The sequence below is a fragment of the Oreochromis aureus genome, linkage group 3 (genome assembly GCF_013358895.1).
Source record: "Oreochromis aureus strain Israel breed Guangdong linkage group 3, ZZ_aureus, whole genome shotgun sequence".
NCBI classification, from domain to species: Eukaryota; Metazoa; Chordata; class Actinopteri; order Cichliformes; family Cichlidae; genus Oreochromis; species Oreochromis aureus.
In genome coordinates, this window is record NC_052944.1 from 103,772,999 (window position 1) to 103,793,118 (window position 20,120).

Below are 20,120 nucleotides of genomic sequence, written 5' to 3' on the forward strand. Positions count from 1 at the left end.
CATTACATCACAGCAATGTGATTGGTCACTTGCAATGTTGAACGTGGAAAAACATTTATTATGATGATGACAACAACGCAGACGATCCAACAAAGACTGAATGAGAAGACAGACTAAATACACACAGGAGGCTAATGACAGAAGTGGGAACACATGGGGGAACAGCTGACACACATGAACATAACGACCTCACAGTGGAAGAGTAAAACTAAACACGATGAACACAGGAACACAAGATCTCTTCAAAATAAAACAGGAAACATAAGTTGCAGACATGACAACCTGAACTTGACAACGTAAGACAGAGACATGAAACACATGAAGGGCAAGGGAGACTTAATTGGTAGTAGGCTTTCGAGCCTATACAGCTTGGAGTAAGACGACATGCATGAAGAGGATGATGTGGACAAAATACTCATTTGCCTAATAATTCTGCACTCCCTGTATATGTTACAAATACCTGCAAATTAAATTAGTTCAGTGACAATTACAGTGTGTTGTAATCAATTTTTTCAAAACAAAACTTTTAAACTAACAACACATAACACGAATGCACGAAATATATTAAATAAATGCATTTCTTAATGCACAACTCATTTGGGAACTAATCTTTCTAGAAGTGAAAACAGTCTGTCCGTCCTCTCCCTGCTCTCCTCTCCTCAGCCTCTCTTTGCTGCCTCATGTCCTCTCTGATGAGGTCTAGCAGCTCATCATCTCTTTTCCTCTTTCTCCCTGTCGTAGGTAGGTGGCTGAGCTGCTTCCTCATCGCTGTCGTTTTGGTCACCCACTGCTGTGCTTGGCCCTGGAGTGTCCTCAGGGAGAGAGGACATTAGGACAGGAGGCTTAATGGAAGGCTTCTGTCCTATCACCTCATCCATGAGGGCAAACCAGGGCCAAGTAGCAGCAGTGGGCTGACTCCCTCTCCTGAGCCTGGATACTTGCAATCCTAAAGGCAGAGGAAATCAAAAATGACAGTAAAAAAATAAAAGAAACACAAAAACGTTTAGGTTCTTTCTTTCTTCAGCATGTTGGTTAATAAAACTGTACTCATAAGCATAAAATGCGTAAATGGGTTCATTCTTGACCTCAGAGAATAGGTGATCTTGTCACCTTCCCATGAAATAGTCTTTGAGTAAATTTTAAATCCAGAATTGAATTCAAAATCCTGCTCCTCACATACAAGGTCTTAAATAATCAGGCCACATCTTAATGACCTTGTAGTACCATATCACCCTATTAGAGCACTTCGCTCTCGCTCTGCAGGCCTACTTGTTGTTCCTAGAGTATTTAAAAGTAGAATGGGAGGCAGAGCCTTCAGTTTTCAGGCCCCTCTTCTGTGGAACCAGCTTCCAGTTTGGATTCGGGAGACAGACACTATCTCTACTTTCAAGATTAGGCTTCAAACTTTCCTTTTTGCTAAAGCATATAGTTAGGGCTGGACCAGGTGACCCTGAATCCTCCCTTAGTTATGCTGCAATAGACGTAGGCTGCCGGGGATTCCCATGATGCATTGAGTTTTTCCTTTCCAGTCACCTTTCTCACTCACTATGTGTTAATAGACCTCTCTGCATCGAATCATATCTGTTATTAATCTCTGTCTCTCTTCCACAGCATGTCTTTCTCCTGTTTTCCTTCTTTCACCCCAACCGGTCGCAGCAGATGGCCCCGCCCCTCCCTGAGCCTGGTTCTGCCGGAGGTTTCTTCCTGTTAAAAGGGAGTTTTTCCTTCCCACTGTCGCCAAAGTGCTTGCTCATAGGGGGTCATATGATTGTTGGGTTTTTCTCTGAGGCGACTGTTGTTGTGATTTGGCGTTATATAAATCAAATCGAATTGAATATGAATTTGTCCATTTACTTTATTTTACTTTATACACAGAGTGGCCCATCTTAAGGAGCTGACATTTCATCCAATTTGAATGTGGATACCCACAAATGAAAGGTGAGATTTTACACATTACACCCATTTCAATTATATAACTATATTTGGAATATGTTTCAGTAAACGGGTAAAAAAACAAAACGAAAAAAAAACTAAACTTGTGTCAGTGTCCAAATATACGGCTGTCTGGAGTCTGAGTCTCTCTTTGTTTCCTGTCTTATTTTTAGTCTTTTGTCCTGTGCGCATGGTGTTCAGTTTTGCTTCCCCTGTCTCATTAGTCCAATTTATTTCATCCGTATTCTCTGGTGTGTTGCATCTTCCTGATTACTTTCTGTGTATTTTGGCTTTTAGTTTCCCTCTGTCCTTCATCACAGTCTCCCTTTATGCTGTGTGTTTCCTACTCCTGTCTGTCCTACTTTCCAGTTAGTTTTGTTCCTGCCTTGTTCTGTGCGTCTTTTTTTCATTTCTATGGTTAATAACACAAAAGCTGTATTCAAGCTAGTTGAGTCTTGTCTTGGGTGTTCTGCACACAGGGAACACACAGTGCTAGCTAACCTTTTGATGATTTCTGCAACTTTATTGCAAAGTTACTTTAGGGACTTTTTTGTTGTGGGAAGAAAGTTAGCTCTTGTGACAGAATCCAGTGATTCTGCCACAGATGCCTGAAAGTTCAGCATTTTAATATTCAAATACAGCAAATATGTTCCTTATAAAAAATCCCTCAAACAGAACTTTACTTATATGACATGTTGCAGCTCAAAGTGCTTTACAGAAGAAAAAAACACTTGGTTCTGCGTCATTTAATCCAGTCTGAGTTCTGGATTTTGTTTTTCTCTTTATTTCATTCTTATTTGTAACCTGTGGTTTGTTTAATGTTTTAGGTGATGTATTCTTTGGAGTATTTAGTTTTGCTTCCTGTTCTCAGTTGTCTTCCTCTCTTAGTGTTCAGCCCTCTCATGTCAAGTCCTCTGTATGTAGTCCATTTTTTGTCTTGTCTGCTATATATGTCCACCTGTGTCTCCCCAGCTGTCTCCACTTCACCTAATCACCCTTCTCTGTGTATGTAGTCGTTGTCTCCTCTTGATTTGTGTCAGAGTCTGAGCTCATCTTCTTAGAGTGTCTTTTATTCATCATATGGTTTAAGTTTTAGGTTTCCCTTCGTTTTTATGTTTCATGTCTGTATCTTTGCAGCAGTGACTTAAAAGCTAGCTTTTTTTATCAGCCTCTGCATATCTGCATGTGACTCGTCACAGGTGACATGAGCAGTGGCAGCTAGACCTTCATAGACCGTCATAGCAACTCTAACAAAACCTTCATAGACCGTCATAGCAACTCTAACAAAACTGTATACAGGAATATCCAGAACGCCAGTAACACACACTCTCACACACCTTTTGACTAGTTCTTTCTGTAAACATTAGCACATGCCTTTTTTTTTTAACCAAAAGTAAAGTATACAGGAATGATGGCTGAATGATTAGAATCGAGTAAAATCTATTCAACTTCTGTTGATGCAGCCAGAGATGTACTTAAAAATGTAAAATCTGGCAATACAACAACAACAACAACAACAACAACAACAAACTTTATTTATATAGCACATTTAAAAACCAGTGGTGTACCAAAGTGCTTAACATTCAAGAGGGTGAGATGAAGTAACAGGGAAGAATGAGGGCTATGGCAAGGTACCAAAACGTGCTGGCAGGTTGAATGGCATTAAAACACACAAAAGCAAAAGAATTGCATATAAAGCATAAAAGAAAGCTAAATGTAGAGGATAAAACAGTCAAATTTAAAAATGAATTAAAGTAATTAAGAATAAGCCGAAGATAAGAAAAGCGTTAAGCTAACTATCAAGCAAGCGTTAACTGGTAGAAAAGGCGAGGCTAAATAAGTGGGTTTTTAACCGCGATTTGAAGGAATGGATGGAATCAGACTCGCGTATAGCGATGGGGAGGTTATTCCATAAAACGGGTGCAGCCAAGGCAAACGCGCGGTCACCTCTAGTCTTCAGCCGAGATCTTTGCAGTACCAAGAGTGACTGGGAAGATGATCTTAATGCTCTAGTAGGGGTGTATGATCTAAGTAGCTCAGTGAGGTAGCTTGGCGCTATATTGTTAATAATCCGGAAGGTAAGCAGCAGGATTTTGAATTGAATGCGGTACTTAACGGGAAGCCAATAAACTGCAATTCCAATATCACAACTATTTGACAACATACTGACTCAAACACAATGTCCCCAATAAAAGTTGGTGGTATCCACAGCAAAAAAATAAAAGAAAAATATTGATCTCCAAAGAAAAATAACAGAAAAAAGCATGCTGTGCATTTTAAGGGGAGGGGAGGGGGGGTCTGGCGAACCTTATTTAAAGAGAAGATCACAATGTCGAGATATGCAAACATGCTGCAAACTGCTCCATCATTATGTCACAGCACTGTGCTGCTACTGACACATTGTCAATCCGCCCCATCCTGCGCTGCCTTGCTAGTGCTTCAGCTGCCTTTGGTTGTGATGGAGTGATATCTGTTATTCTTCAGTTCACTGATGGAGCAGTAAAACTTCTCCTTTCCGGTTCTGATAGGATTCATGGTCTGTTTTTGAAGAATATAAAATAGCAACAGCATGACGGCAGAATGATAAAAGAAGAAAAGAAAGTGTGCATCCCCCAGCAAAGCGGAGGTCCACAAACAACTCACGGAAGGGAAGTCGGACATTCATGAGTCCTGCTTGATCAATGCGATGAGCTTCAGTCTTCCTGGTGTTTCTTAAATGATGCCTCTCTCAGTGGGTCAACAGAACATCTGGCACAGGACAGCTGTGATGAAAGAAAGGGAAGAAGTTTCTCCAAACCTCTGGACCCAGGAAACCCAGCTTGGTCCTGATGGTCTCCCTCACTAGTTTCTCTCCAGGGTGAATGTAGCTGTTGATATAATATGGACTCTGTTATTAAATGAAAAGAACAAATTAGACTACACTACTGAAACGTTCTGCTGCTGTTTTTAAAGTTTCCATGTTACCAGGCTGTAGAGGGCTCTGAAGATTTAAACAGTTTTAGATCCATTACACTCACAGTCTTATGTTAAAATCTCAAAGGACAGCATTATATTTTTGATATTAACAGTAACTCTGGGCCTCTGTAGAGTGTGCAGCTGATCTCATCGCTGTCTAAAAATGGATAAAAAAAACATAAGAAGCGCTGAATCCTTCAATAACACAGACTATTAGAGTAGCAGGTGTGTAGCATCGCAAACTAGCTAGCAACAAGCCTCCAACACAGTGCGTATGCTAGCGGCTAATCTAGCAAACAAATTAACAACAGAGTGATTTTAGATGTTATAGAACTATAAGATGATAAGCTGTGTGTCTTTTTTATAACAGTGACATGATTGTATTTACCTTGATTGATTGATTGATTGATTGAATCTTTATTTTGAACATGTTGAAAAAGTACAACAAAATAGAATTAAAAGAGACCTTAATTGAACAAGTCGTCAGTTGCGGTAAACCCATCATCAAATAAACTGGAGCAGCCGGGCTACGTAAAAAGTATAGGGGGACGTGTTTGCGGTCATGTCCAGTGGGTGTGTGGGCGGGAGTGTGACACAGTCGCTCCCCCTCAGGACACTACTGCACAGACTCTGGCTTCAAAAATGCAAGATGGCAGCCTCCACAAGCGGGATATTTTCGCTTTATTTTTGCACAATGGGAGGAGGCGGAGTCGCGTCGTTCATGTTTTCAACAGTCATTGGGCCAGACTGTGCTCCTTGCATGTAACTTTTCCACATTTGCAGCAGGTGTTGACAATTCTCCTTCTTTTGTCTGTGCAAAAGTCACACTGCCTCCAGCCCTTCGATTTAATGACTGGAGAGGGGCCTACAGCAGCACCCTGCGTGTGGATTTACTAACATTTCTCCCACCTTTTCAATTAACAGCCTCCTCCTGTATGGTTTCTGCTGCTGCCAGGATGGATCTGTCGCGGTCCAAAGGACGTAGGCATTGTACAGCGAGATGTCAAGGAGGTTGTGGAAAAGGCCCAGTGGCCACCGATTTGTTCGCCTCCTGAATAAGTAGGTGCCAATAACCTAACCCTAACAAAAAAACCAAATAAACAAGCAAAAATACAAAAATGAAAACATTAAACCTACGTATATTTTACACAACAAAATATGAGCAAGAATGAATAAATGTGTGCGTAACTGATGCGTAATGAACCTACCTTATCAAGGCTGTCGACACCTCCTTTGCATTTGTTGAAGTCCTTTATTATCGTGGGCTTTCTCTTCACATCATCGCTTACGCTTGGACTTCAGTGTTTTGTGCTCAGTAGGATGACATTCTTGCCACGTCACAGGATGTAAGAGGCCAGCGTGTGTGTCATGGTAAGAGCGAAGATCGAGGAGAAGACCTCTCTCCCGCTTGTCTGAAGCAAATGGAGCGGAAGCTCAGACTTGTTTTGGCGAATGGTGCCAACCAGGGCCAGTTTCCTCCTGAGTAGCTAATCTCCCAGAGCAAACGAAGTGAAAAAAATTGTCACATGTGATGACGTGTACCTGGAGCCCCTCTGTTAGTTCCAGGACCACACGCATCCCCTGGCTGAGCTCAGTATGATCATCGGCTGCTTTTCCCATGTAAGCCTGCAGTCTCCATGCATAGAACATTTCGACATTGCAGATTGCCCATATCTTCAGACCATATTTTGCTGGCTTTTTTGGCATGTACTGCATGAAGCTGCACCTGCCTTTGAATGGAACAAGTTGTTCATCCACACATATGTCTCTGCCTGGGTTGAACAGCATCTCTAGGTGGTGCGTCCACATTTTCCGGAATGCAGCCAGGTTGACACCGCGGTGTTGGGGTCGGGAAAGTTTATCATCAAAATGCAGCGCCCTGTTGATTTGATGAAATCTCTTCTTGGACATTGTAGCCCGAAAAATACTCCGTCTGCATTTGTCACTCCAAAAGCTGAGTGTTGATTCGTTTTTTGACCGGTAAACGCTGGCCAAAATAAGCAGCCCCACATAAGCCTGAAGTTCCTCCATGTCAACATCACGCCAGTCTGCGACCTCACATCTCCCATGCAGATTAGTCATGGACACAATGTGCAGCACGATTTCATCAGTCAGAAACAGTGAAAAGCTGGATTTCGGGTCACTGATTCAGGCTGTGGCATAGTGTGTAAGTCCAGGGCTACATCTTGTGGCTGCTGGTACATAGTTTAGCGTCCCCGTGTTTGTGGAAGACCACACTATTCTTTTGTTTTTAGAAGTCCATTCTGCTGGTGCTTCATCCATCTCTCCACTCTCATTTTCAGACGACACTTCACACGAGTCAGAACTGGACTCCAGCTCCTCCGTTTCCACCTCCGATGAATTTTCCGTGTCATCCCCAGAATTCTCAGGGGATGGTACTGATTACGCTGAAACCAAGCACACCATTGTTTTTCTCGTGACATTACCAATAGGTTTGATGTGTCACATGGCCCTCTTCCTGTTGAAAAAACAAAAGTTGTATCCAAGATGGCCGACTTCTAAATGGCCACCATGGTCACCACCCATCTTGAGGAGTTTTCCCCCTCACATATACTAATGTGCCACAAACAGGACTTTAATATCACCAACCATTCCCATGTTATTACGGTGTATCCATATAAATGGCCCACCCTGTATAATACTCATAATAAAAGTACAGTAACGGTAGTTAGTTAGTGACTGAGCAGCCCGGTGTGTAAATGCTGGCCTTCCTCTCTGCACCCCCGCTCTCTCTGCCATGCCCCGGCTCTTTTTAGAGAACCGGCTCTTTCGGCTCGGCTCACTAAAAAGAGCCGGCTCTTTCGGATCCAAACCGGCTCTTCAGGCTGTTTTGTTGCTTCAATTAATTTATTATTAACAATAATATAAAATTATGCACAAAAGGAATTACTAATGTAAAAAAAAGTGGTTTTATTAATATATGTTTATATATAAATATATACAGTGGCCCCTAGAGACAAAACACATTTCTAGCGTTAACTGAACTTCAAAACAGAGCTACCTAGATAACTTAAATTACACAATTGAAAGCATATGTGTATTCTTTGTGTATTTATACACAAGCACTCATATATATTCAAATAATTTTTTTAAAAAAAGCTCATTTGCCTGTTACTACCACACACCAAACCCGGTCGTTGGTACTTGCTGGCTTGTGTAGCCACTAGGTAACAAAACACTGCGCCTAGCATCCTGGAGCACTTCTGTTGTGTTTTGTATGTGTTTTGTAGTTTTTACGTGTTTTTGTTAGGATCCCTGGGTCATCGACCCAGTGGGTTATGTTTTGGTTCTTTGAGTTTGTTATTTCATTATATTCTTGTTTTGCTTTTTGGGTTTTTGGATTATTCTTAGTTTAGCTTCTCTGGGTGGGTTCTGTTAGAGTTTTAGTGTTCTGGTTTTCTGTCTGTGATTCTGAGTTGCTGTCTCCCCTGTTTGCTGTATCCCCACGTCCAGTCAGTGTCTGTGTCTGCCCTGGTCCCACGTCTTTGTTCCCTTTGTTATAATGCCTGCCTGTGAGTCTGTGTTATGTTTCCTGTTTTACTTTGAAAGTCCATGTCTCATGTTAGTGTATCTGGTTTTGCTCTCCTTGTCTCGTTAGTCCTGATTTGCCCCAGCTGTGTTTCCCTCCTGTTGCCCATTCCCTGATGGCTCCCTCTGTGTATTTAAGCCCTGTGTTTTCCTGTGCTCTCTGTCGCGATCTACCGTTTACCTAGCTGTGTGTTCTGTCAGTTCTCTGGTTTAAGTTTATTTTGATTTTCCCAGGTATGTTTTGTTACCCTTTTTGAGTTCAGCATTAAAGCTGTTTTGAGTTCACCTTTTTGTCTCTGGAGTCTGCACTTTGGGTCCTTTTCCTGTCTGCACACAGCGTGCACCTAACAGAAGAACGCGACCAGAAAATGGACCCCGCAGACTTTTTTTCCTCAGAGGACAACGCTGAGATGGAGCGAATGGTGAGCCTGCTTGACCGCATTGCCCAGTCACAAGATTTACGGACTATGGCAGTCGGGTTAAGTGCAGTGGATGCCATCATTCGGCATAACCCTCAGCTTTGTCAGTTTGCCAAAGACACTAAGTTGGATCGCACCATTACTGCCTGGAGAGAGCAAGTCAAGGCTAGTGAGCTTGCCCTCTCTCTCACTAACTCTTCCTCTTCGCTGCCCCAGTACCACATACACAGCCCACCTGCCTCAACACTGCCACGGACTTGCTCTCCCTCGCCACACCAGCCGGGACCTCGTTCGCCTGCCTTTTTCCTGGCAGCTATGTGGTCGGAGGATGAGGAGGTGGTCTCCATGTCTCCACCAGTTCCTGTTCCCTCATCCCGGAGGAAACGGCGCCCTCGCCACTGCCACTCCTCTCCTCCGTCGCCTGTTCTGCAGCCTGGTCCCGCTGGAGGGTCCGAGGGGCCCGTCCAGCCTCCTGGTCCCGCTGGAGGGTCCGAGGGGCCCGTCCAGCCTTCGTCTGCCTCGCCTGGAGGGTCCGAGGGGCCCGTCCAGCCTTCTGTTCCCGCTGGAGGTTCCGGAGAACCGCACCAGCCTTCCGTCTCCGCTGGAGGGTCCGAGGGGCCCGTCCAGCCTTCTGTTCCCGCTGGGGGTTCTGGGGAACCGCACCAGCCTTCTGTCTCCGCTGGAGGGTCCGAGGGACCCGTCCAGCTTCCTGCCTCTTCAGCTGGAGGGCCCGAGGAGCCCGGCCGGCCGGCAGCTGCAGCCTCGTCATCCTCGCCAGCTGCAGCCTCGTCATCCTCGCCAGCTGCAGCCTCCGGGGCTCCGGCGTCGCCTGGTCCAGCTCCGGCTTCATCAGCGTCGCCTGCAGCGCCACCATCTCTGGCTCCCGCGCCTGCGCCTCGACAGTGCCGGCCTCCTTCCAGGCCTCCGTTTGCACGTCCTCGCCCTTCCGGCCTGCTCGCCCTGCCCGTCCTGTCCGGCCTGCTCGCCCTGCCCGTCCTGTCCGGCCTGCTCGCCCTGCCCGTCCTGTCCGGCCTGCTCGCCCTGCCCGTCCTGTCCGGCCTGCTCGCCCTGCCCGTCCTGTCCGGCCACTTTCCAGGCCAATGACTGGACGTCATTGCCGTCATGGACGGCCCCCTGAACTTTTTGTTTGAACTGTTTTTCCTGGTCGCCTGTGCCTGTCGTGAGCCTGTATTTTGTTGTGTTGCTTTCCGGGCTCCGGTGTTTGCGCTTTTTTTGTTTCTTGCTCCTTGTTTGGTTGTTTCGAGCCCTCCGTCCTGTTTCCCCCACCGCCCGCCCTGGTTGGGTTGTTTTTCGTTTTTGGTGTTCTGGTTTGGGCTGTCTGGAAGCCAGCCCTTAAGGGGGGGGTACTGTTAGGATCCCTGGGTCATCAACCCAGTGGGTTATGTTTTGGTTCTTTGAGTTTGTTATTTCATTATATTCTTGTTTTGCTTTTTGGGTTTTTGGATTATTCTTAGTTTAGCTTCTCTGGGTGGGTTCTGTTAGAGTTTTAGTGTTCTGGTTTTCTGTCTGTGATTCTGAGTTGCTGTCTCCCCTGTTTGCTGTATCCCCACGTCCAGTCTGTGTCTGCCCTGGTCCCACGTCTTTGTTCCCTTTGTTATAATGCCTGCCTGTGAGTCTGTGTTATGTTTCCTGTTTTACTTTGAAAGTCCATGTCTCATGTTAGTGTATCTGGTTTTGCTCTCCTTGTCTCGTTAGTCCTGATTTGCCCCAGCTGTGTTTCCCTCCTGTTGCCCATTCCCTGATGGCTCCCTCTGTGTATTTAAGCCCTGTGTTTTCCTGTGCTCTCTGTCGCGATCTACTGTTTACCTAGCTGTGTGTTCTGTCAGTTCTCTGGTTTAAGTTTATTTTGATTTTCCCAGGTATGTTTTGTTACCCTTTTTGAGTTCAGCATTAAAGCTGTTTTGAGTTCACCTTTTTGTCTCCGGAGTCTGCACTTTGGGTCCTTTTTCCTGTCTGCACACAGCCTTAACCTAACAGTTTTGGAGTTTTTACGTGTTTTGGAGTTTGTACGTAGGGGCCACCGTAAAAATACTTTTATTTATTCACTCCACATAAAATGTAATAAATCATATAATACAAAAACCAACTATTCACATTTCAACTTTTAAATTTGTTTAAAAGGAAAAAGCTGAAAATTTCAATAGTTAAAGTGAAACAACACAAAACACTGCAAACCACAACACAATTAAATATAAATTAAAATATGAAAACAAAAAGAAGATGCACATTCTGTCATATGGGCCTGCATGAATAAACTGTCTGAATCCTTTATCATCTGCAACTGAAAATAGTTGTGGATGATTACTATACCTTTCTAATGTGACGTTGTTGTCCCTGGCTCTCTTTCTCTGTCTCTCCCTCCCGCTCTGTTCCTCTGCTACTGAGAGTGTAACTACTGCTCTCCCCTCTGCCCAGCGCAAAGCACAAGGCTCGCGTGCGGAGTGAAGCAGAAAAAAAGTGCGAGAGAGAGGGTGAGATAAGGAGAAAAAAAAAGACAAACTACGGCTCGCGATAAGGAGCCGGCTCACGTCGTTCACGTCAACGATCCGGCTCTAAGAGCCATTTCGTTCAGGACCGACACATCACTACCGAACAGAGTTTCTGCGTGACTGCAGCTGCCAGTCAAAACTGTTATGATGACGTCACACCCCAATTTCACAGCAATTTGGTAGTAATTACAATCAAACTTATGAGAAAGGAGACCCCTTGAACATAAAACAGCGTAGTGAGAACTACTGTCACTGTCGCGACGTCCATGTTTTCTACAATCATTGGCTGTGACCTGACTACAGTGCCACCTAAAGGAGGCTTCTCTCTGTCTGAGAGCTTTTGTGTTGACACCTGAGACCTGACGACTTTTTTCCTGAAACCTGACATTTTTTTGTCTGAAATGTACACCGTAGACGGGAGTCGCGACAGAAAAGCTGATCATTGATCAGTTTCATGACTGAAGTAGCAACAGGAGAGGGAGGGAGAGAGAAGAGGCAGTCGCTCCATATATCGGTTGTCAAGCTTAATGTGGGAATTGTCATGATCCTGGGTCTTTTGACCCAGCGTTTTGAGTTTTAGTTTATGGTTTATGTTTAAGCTCTTCAGGTTTTCTAAGTTCAGTTTTTATCATGCCTAGGTTGTTATAGTTGTTTGTTATTGGATCCCCCTTGTGTCTTCCACCCCTGTTAAGCATATTAGGTGATGTGCATCTCTGTAATGAGAAGGGGTGTGGTCTAATGACATCAACACCCTATATCAGGTGTGCATAATTATTAGGCAACTTCCTTTCCTTTGGCAAAATGGGTCAAAAGAAGGACTTGACAGGCTCAGAAAAGTCAAAAATAGTGAGATATCTTGCAGAGGGATGCAGCAGTCTTAAAATTGCAAAGCTTCTGAAGCGTGATCATCGAACAATCAAGCGTTTCATTCAAAATAGTCAACAGGGTCGCAAGAAGCGTGTGGAAAAACCAAGGCGCAAAATAACTGCCCATGAACTGAGAAAAGTCAAGCGTGCAGCTGCCAAGATGCCACTTGCCACCAGTTTGGCCATATTTCAGAGCTGCAACATCACTGGAGTGCCCAAAAGCACAAGGTGTGCAATACTCAGAGACATGGCCAAGGTAAGAAAGGCTGAAAGACGACCACCACTGAACAAGACACACAAGCTGAAACGTCAAGACTGGGCCAAGAAATATCTCAAGACTGATTTTTCTAAGGTTTTATGGACTGATGAAATGAGAGTGAGTCTTGATGGGCCAGATGGATGGGCCCGTGGCTGGATTGGTAAAGGGCAGAGAGCTCCAGTCCGACTCAGGCGCCAGCAAGGTGGAGGTGGAGTACTGGTTTGGGCTGGTATCATCAAAGATGAGCTTGTGGGGCCTTTTCGGGTTGAGGATGGAGTCAAGCTCAACTCCCAGTCCTACTGCCAGTTTCTGGAAGACACCTTCTTCAAGCAGTGGTACAGGAAGAAGTCTGCATCCTTCAAGAAAAACATGATTTTCATGCAGGACAATGCTCCATCACACGCGTCCAAGTACTCCACAGCGTGGCTGGCAAGAAAGGGTATAAAAGAAGAAAAACTAATGACATGGCCTCCTTGTTCACCTGATCTGAACCCCATTGAGAACCTGTGGTCCATCATCAAATGTGAGATTTACAAGGAGGGAAAACAGTACACCTCTCTGAACAGTGTCTGGGAGGCTGTGGTTGCTGCTGCACGCAATGTTGATGGTGAACAGATCAAAACACTGACAGAATCCATGGATGGCAGGCTTTTGAGTGTCCTTGCAAAGAAAGGTGGCTATATTGGTCGCTGATTTGTTTTTGTTTTGTTTTGAATGTCAGAAATGTATATTTGTGAATGTGGAGATGTTATATTGGTTTCACTGGTAAAAATAAATAATTGAAATGGGTATATATTTGTTTTTGTTAAGTTGCCTAATAATTATGCACAGTAATAGTCACCTGCACACAGATATCCCCTAAAATAGCTAAAACTAAAAACAAACTAAAAACTACTTCCAAAAACATTCAGCTTTGATATTAATGAGTTTTTTGGGTTTATTGAGAACATGGTTGTTGTTCAATAATAAAATTATTCCTCAAAAATACAACTTGCCTAATAATTCTGCACTCCCTATATAAACATAACACTAACTTTGAACAAGTTTACATGGATGTTTATTAAATGACAAGAAAGTAAATGACAATAACAATAAAACAAGAATATTTCTAAAACATCAACAATAATTAAATAAGGAGAAACAAGTGTGCAGCTATTTACAGTTGTTCACACAGGATTAACCTGAGGGACCTGATCCTGGACCTTTTTTTTCCTTAATAAAGTCTCTGATAGTATTGCTGGATCTGCTGAAGCCAGTTTAGAGACATGGGTGGGTGCTGCAGCTGAGACCCGCGGCTTGTGTGTTCTGGTCAACGAGTGGAGCATCACCCAAGCTTAGGGCTGTGCGATATGACCAAAATCTCATATCCCGATATTAAGACATCTATCGTCCGATAACGATATAAATCACAAAAATGTAACATTTTCTGTAAATTCTGTGAATGTCGGGCAGCTCGACTTGCGTGAAGTGTTTCCAGCTGGGTGTCGCGTACCTGGAGTCGAGTGTTTTAACTGATGCATGAAACGATACATTTTTAGACATAGGTTGCTGCCGTTTTCTTTGTGAGTATTTATTACACAGCGTGCTGCGGGGAAAAGCCTGTTCTAACGTTTGAGTCTGAGGTTTATTTTTTAGCACCTGGCGGCTCTTTTTTGCTTCTCATCCGTAAATACTCTGCATCTTTCACGTGATTCAGTTTATTTTGAAAAGTCTCAACAGGATCTTGAGCTTTATTGTGAAAGGTTTATGTGGAAAATAAACAAGCGGACACGAGGTGGTTTTACCGTCGTTGTTGCTAACGACAACGCATAAAAACAAGCGCTTGTCCGTCTGTAGTGTGGTTATATTAAATATAAGAGAAAGAGAGAACTTTAGGAAATTAATATAGCCACTACAGTGACCATCAAAATAATGAAAAAATATTGCCGTAAACAGTTTATTTTGCGACACCACGAAACAAACGATAGCGTAAAATGAAACGATAGACGTTTTTCTATCGTCATCCGATATATATCGTAATATCGAACAGCCCTACCCAAGCTTGCTGTACCAAAGCTTCAGGTCATGTGAGTACATAGCCCCTCCCTTCAGAGCTGGTTTCCAAGTTGACTTTGAAACAGTTGTAAATCAATGATACCTGTGTGTGGCAGAACTGAATGTAACTGTACAGGGTGGGCCATTTATATGGATACACCGTAATAACATGGGAATGGTTGGTGTTATTAAAGTCGTGTTTGTGGCACATTAGTATATGTGAGGGGGCAAACTCCTCAAGATGGGTGGTGACCATTTAGAAGTCGGCCATCTTGGATATGTCTGTGAAGGTTCTCACTCATCCAGGTCATCGTAGTCAAAGGAGTTTGCAAAGAAAAGCGTCTGGACTTCTTTAAGTTGCTTGAAGACGTTTCACCTCTCATCCGAGAAGCTTCTTCAGTTCTAAGGTCAAATGGCCGAGAGTCCCAGATTTAAACCCAGTGGGAGTTTCCCCCCAAAGAGGGGGATACAACTTTTGTTTTTTCAATAGGAAGAGGGCCATGTGACACATCAAACTTATTGGTAATGTCACAAGAAAAACAATGGTGTGTGTTGTGGAAGTTTTCCACTTAAATAAAGCCTGCAGATGAGCGGTGAGCGGTAGCTAACATTCTTTAATCAAAACACACAGAACAGAAAACCAAGCTTGGTGGAGAGCGTGCATGACCACGGGGCAGGGTCAGCAGAGTCTCACTGAGCCTAGTGTGGCTCTCAGTTAAATACCTTCTCCAGGAACAAAAGGCAGTACACAGCTGTTTCACACCTTAAGGTTCACACTCCCTTGCTACTTCCCAGAGTCCTTGCAGAGACAAAAGACTGGTCCTCTGGAGTTCCTGTTTCCCCCAACATCCTACTACACCCCCTACCATTTGTCTTAAGTATGAGTGTCAGACATGCTAAAATCACCAAGGCATTACAATAACGTGATTAACACATAGGTGAAAGAAATTCCATTACAATCCCACCCTTTGATTCTTAAATCAAGAATCACATTAATACCAGAATTTCTTTTCTGACATTCTGTAATCACATCAACATTATTGTACACTTAAAGGAGTTTCACACTGTGTATCCTCACTGCACTTTTCTCCCACCACCCTTTGTTCATCTTTAATCTTCCCCACAATCTAAGCTCTCACATGCAAATGGAAACAACAATGATACAGAGGAAAGGTCTTCTCCAGAGTGTCAAAGTACTTTGCATGGCAAAGTGAAAAAGCATTAGATGGTCATTCCCAGTCACCGTCATGGTTCCTGGTGTCTGTGCCGTTTACAGAGTCATAATTCCAACGCTGGTCTCCCTCTGTGCTGTCACCTTTGGAGCTTGGCATGCTCTCTCCATCCCTCGATTTCTGTTCCAACGCGGCTGTAGATTAGGCAGAGCACGTCGTACACCTTAGTTGTCTTCCTCAACGTCAACGACGAAACTCTTTCATTTTAAGATTTTGCTGTTCAAAATCTCCTCGTGACAATCCTTTGGAAGCCCCAGTGGTGCAGCCCACTGTCGTTTGTCTGCTGTCCTGCAGATGGTCCCTGCTTGTCACTGGTCCTGTTGAAGCGTTCTCTCCCGGTCATGGACTGTATCTGCGTCAATCCTTCCATATCCCTCATGTCACGGTCACTGCAATTTAAAAATGAAAACTTCCCCGGAAAACCCTCTTTTGCCAAATGTTAGTTTAACACAATTAGACTTGCACAATGAAGTTGTGCATTGTCACTTAAAAATTCCCAGGGCTTCTCCCCTGGAGTAGTTTCACTCCAGGCCCTGTCTTAAGAAAAAGGTAAAACATTAGCCAGCGATGTGTCCTGCTGTAGATCATGTGATTAGATCATATGATTAACCCTCTGCTGTGGAAAAAATAGATGTTAGCGTAGCGCATCTGTATGCACACTTTCTCACAGTGACCTCTGTACTGTAAACAATACAAGGTCAAGAATAACACACCGCTGGTAAATTCAAAGACACAGAAAGTGACAATTAAAAGGTTAAATCAGCACGGCCCCAATGCCCATGCAACCCAGGATGTTGCTGTCACCTTTCTGCTCCTGTAAAAAGAAACATACATACATCCACCCTTTTGTCACTGTCTGGGTGGAGGTGCAATCTTGCATACTGGTGTCAAGTCAGTAAAAGCTTTTGTCAGTCCAGTCAGTCCCCATTTTTATTTGCTGACAGTAGAACCTTTCGTGACGCAATAAGTTTCTACTGCCAGCAATGACGCCATTTCAAAAAAGAAAAAAAGAATTTAGACTGGATTACCTCGCCGAATCCTTTTTGGCAGGGACTTGTTTTCTGATTGTCCCAAATAAGTGGCTTTCTCCCGAGCCCATTTTAATTTTTTGGAGAAACTCACTTGCGATTGTTCAACATGTTGTGTAGCGCTTTCGATCCCGATCTTGCAGGCCTGCTTCAAAAAGAGAAAATTGCCAAACAAAAATCTCAGTGCACTGTTAAAAATCAAAAAATATGAAGGCCTCTTTTTAGAAGTTGTCTAAGCATGCTCTCTTAGAATGATAGATCAAAACAAAACTAATTGGCAGTTTCAAAGTGGTACCAAAGGAAAATGCAAAATCCCCAAAACTTTCATCCACCAGTCACACCTCACACAACAATATTCTATTAGATAACGAGTTTTTGTTTTCCCCCATGTAACCAGATGTGTGTCATGATAAGACCTCCCCCACACATCAGAAACCAGAAACTCAATAATCTATTAGTCTCCACTCATCTGACCCCCCTGCAGCATTCTGTTCACCCCTGCAATGATTCAATCATCCTTCCCCAAAATAATACTAGTTCACTAGCCTATGTATCACTTCTTAACCCACTAAGTGAACCGGACAAGATGATGGTAACAGAAACGCATGCTTAAAATACTATTTGATCTTCATGAGCTTCATTGCATGTGTATATGTGTTAGTAGGATTAATGCATTTTTCTGTTTGTGTAATTTTTGTGTACCTCTCCTCTTTGCGGTGCTCCAGACACTTTTCAATTCTCCACGCAAGGCAGTCGTTTTTCTTCCCGGTTTCCTAAACCCAAATTTCAGTTCCCACACTAAAACAGCCATGTTCTCCATGTTCTCCCCTGCTCCTTCCACTGTGGTCTCATCTCATCTCTCCCCCTTGCAGCAGTCCAGTGAGAGTCAGTTGTCTTTCAGCTTTGTCCTGTGTTTTCCACTGTCTCATCTTGCCATTTTGCTCCAAAAGTGGCAAATGTCCAGCTCAGGCAGACTTTTCAAAGGTCCATTTACACACACTAAAGTTGCAGCTCATTGGAAATGCACACCCATCCATCCAGTCATGATGATGCCATTTTTCTCCTTGCTGCCGCTGTCTTGCACAGCTGCTGCTGCTAGACCTTTTCTTCACTGCTCAGGACACTGCTGTGAGCTCTTGATATCCATCTCGTTGTTCTGGAACTGCATTTCTTGTCTTCAGGAAGAGAATCTTGGAGCTTGTGTTCTCAGGGTGACAAACACATGGAAGTTAAGCTGTAAAACAATTCAGCCAAAACTTGGCTTGAGTGTTTCTAATGATGTTAACCTATAATTTCTTCCGACTGCTGCACATGGAAAATTGATCAGGGTCTGCTCTTCACCTGCAAGTGACACACTGAGACATTTTGATCATTCTTATCACTGCTTAAAGAAACACGTCTCCCCTAGAGCTGGGCGATATAAGATTTTTTCATATCACGATATGTTTTTTTCATTTCAGGCAATAACGATATATATCACGATATAAGCCAAATAACTATATTTGTAAGATTTAAATGTGCCGTTGCTCACAAGTAAAATGTGAAATAATTAGCAGCTTGTTTTAATTAAAATATTTATTTCCCATAATAAGTTCAACAGGGTAGATGTACTTAAAGAACATGAGACTTCAGTTTCAGATAAAGGCAAATATTGTAAACTACACAAAAGGCAGCCGCTAAAGCGTTTAAGTTTCAAAATAGAACAAACAAAAGAGACCACTAAATTGTCAATTCCACTTAGAAACAAAATTTTAATTCTAAAAATAAATCTTAGGTCGTTTTACAGAAGAACAGACAAAATTGATTAACTTTTGTCAATATCAAATAAACTGAGAACTAAAAGGAAATTCTCAGGCTACGTCCACACGTACACGGGTATTTTTGAAAACTGAGATTTTCCGTTTTCGTTTTAAAAAATAATCCCGTCCACACGTAAACGCAGAAATGAAGGAAAACGCTGCTGGGAACATGCCAAAGCAACAGGTGGCCATATATTCCTAACCGTGTAGAAATGTTGGCCAATCAGAAGTCTAGAAGCCTCGGTAGGAAATAGTAAACAAAGATGGGGCATAGAAACAGAACCGAGTCGTATGTGTGGAGGGACAGTAACTATGTGTGTATATGTATGCATTTAAACACTGCAGAGAGTACAATTAACAGTAACAGTATTGTAGAAATTCATTTCACCGAAACAATAACGTGGCGCACAGTGTGGCGTCAAAAAGCGCACACCTTTGACGCTGCGTTTTCTCCGTTTTCTTGTCCACACGTAAATGCAAAAGCGGAGTTTTCGAAAATATCCACCCTGGCAGGCGTTTTAGAAATCTCCATTTTCAGTGACTGAAAACGCCGTTTACGTGTGGACGAAAGGTGCAAACGCATAGAAAAATCTGCGTTTTCAAAAATACCGAATGCGTGTGGACGTAGCATCAATCTCTCCTTGTTGTATAGCTTAGCTTTTCAAACAGTTTTAACAGTTACTTTAGTCTGACAAAAGCCGAATGACGAATTAGCGCTTTCAGTCAGAGATTGAGCATGCACCGCTTTATTGTATATCCAGACTTGCTTTCGGCACAATTTACAGTGCTCGCTACTCTGTTTTTTGTCAGACTTGAAATAGCCGAAATACCTTCACACTACGGAACTTCTGTGGCCCTTCCGTTTGACAATCTCTCCAGCATTGGAACCATCATCTGTTTTTTCTTCGGTAACCTTTGCTCACGCTCTCGGTTGATTTTTCTCTAGCAAACTCATTTCCTTCATTACCTGGGCGGCCCGGCTGCAAAAACAAATACACATGTGCGCCTTGGCGCTTGTGCTGTACGTAACAAGTCATGTGACGTGACGCTGCGGCTGTGATTGATTCGGCTCTGCGCTACTTAATTTGGATTGGCTGTTCTTTTTTTTTTTTTTTTTTAAGAGGACAAGAGAGATGAGGCCTATCGCAATAGTTTAATTTTTCTATCGAGAAAAAGTTATTTCGCAATACATATCGTTATCGTTTTATCGCCCAGCTCTAGTCTCCCCTCTCTGGTTCTGAAGTCCCCTTTCTTAAAAACCCAGAGAGATTGTAGTTGTTCTACACTGAAAATCACCAAACCCTCTTCCTATTTTTTTTACTTATTTTCATCAACAATTCTGCTAATTTTGTGTGTGTGTCCACCCTAGGGGAGCTGGTGGCCTGCAGTACCACCGTCTCCCGCTAGCTGGAAACAACTTTTACGCACATTTCTACACTCCTCTCTTTTTTTTTTTTTCTTGTTTTTGTTCCCTATTTTCAACATTTTGAACCCCATTTTTCACTGGTTTTTCACACATTGAGTTTTGTCCCTGGCC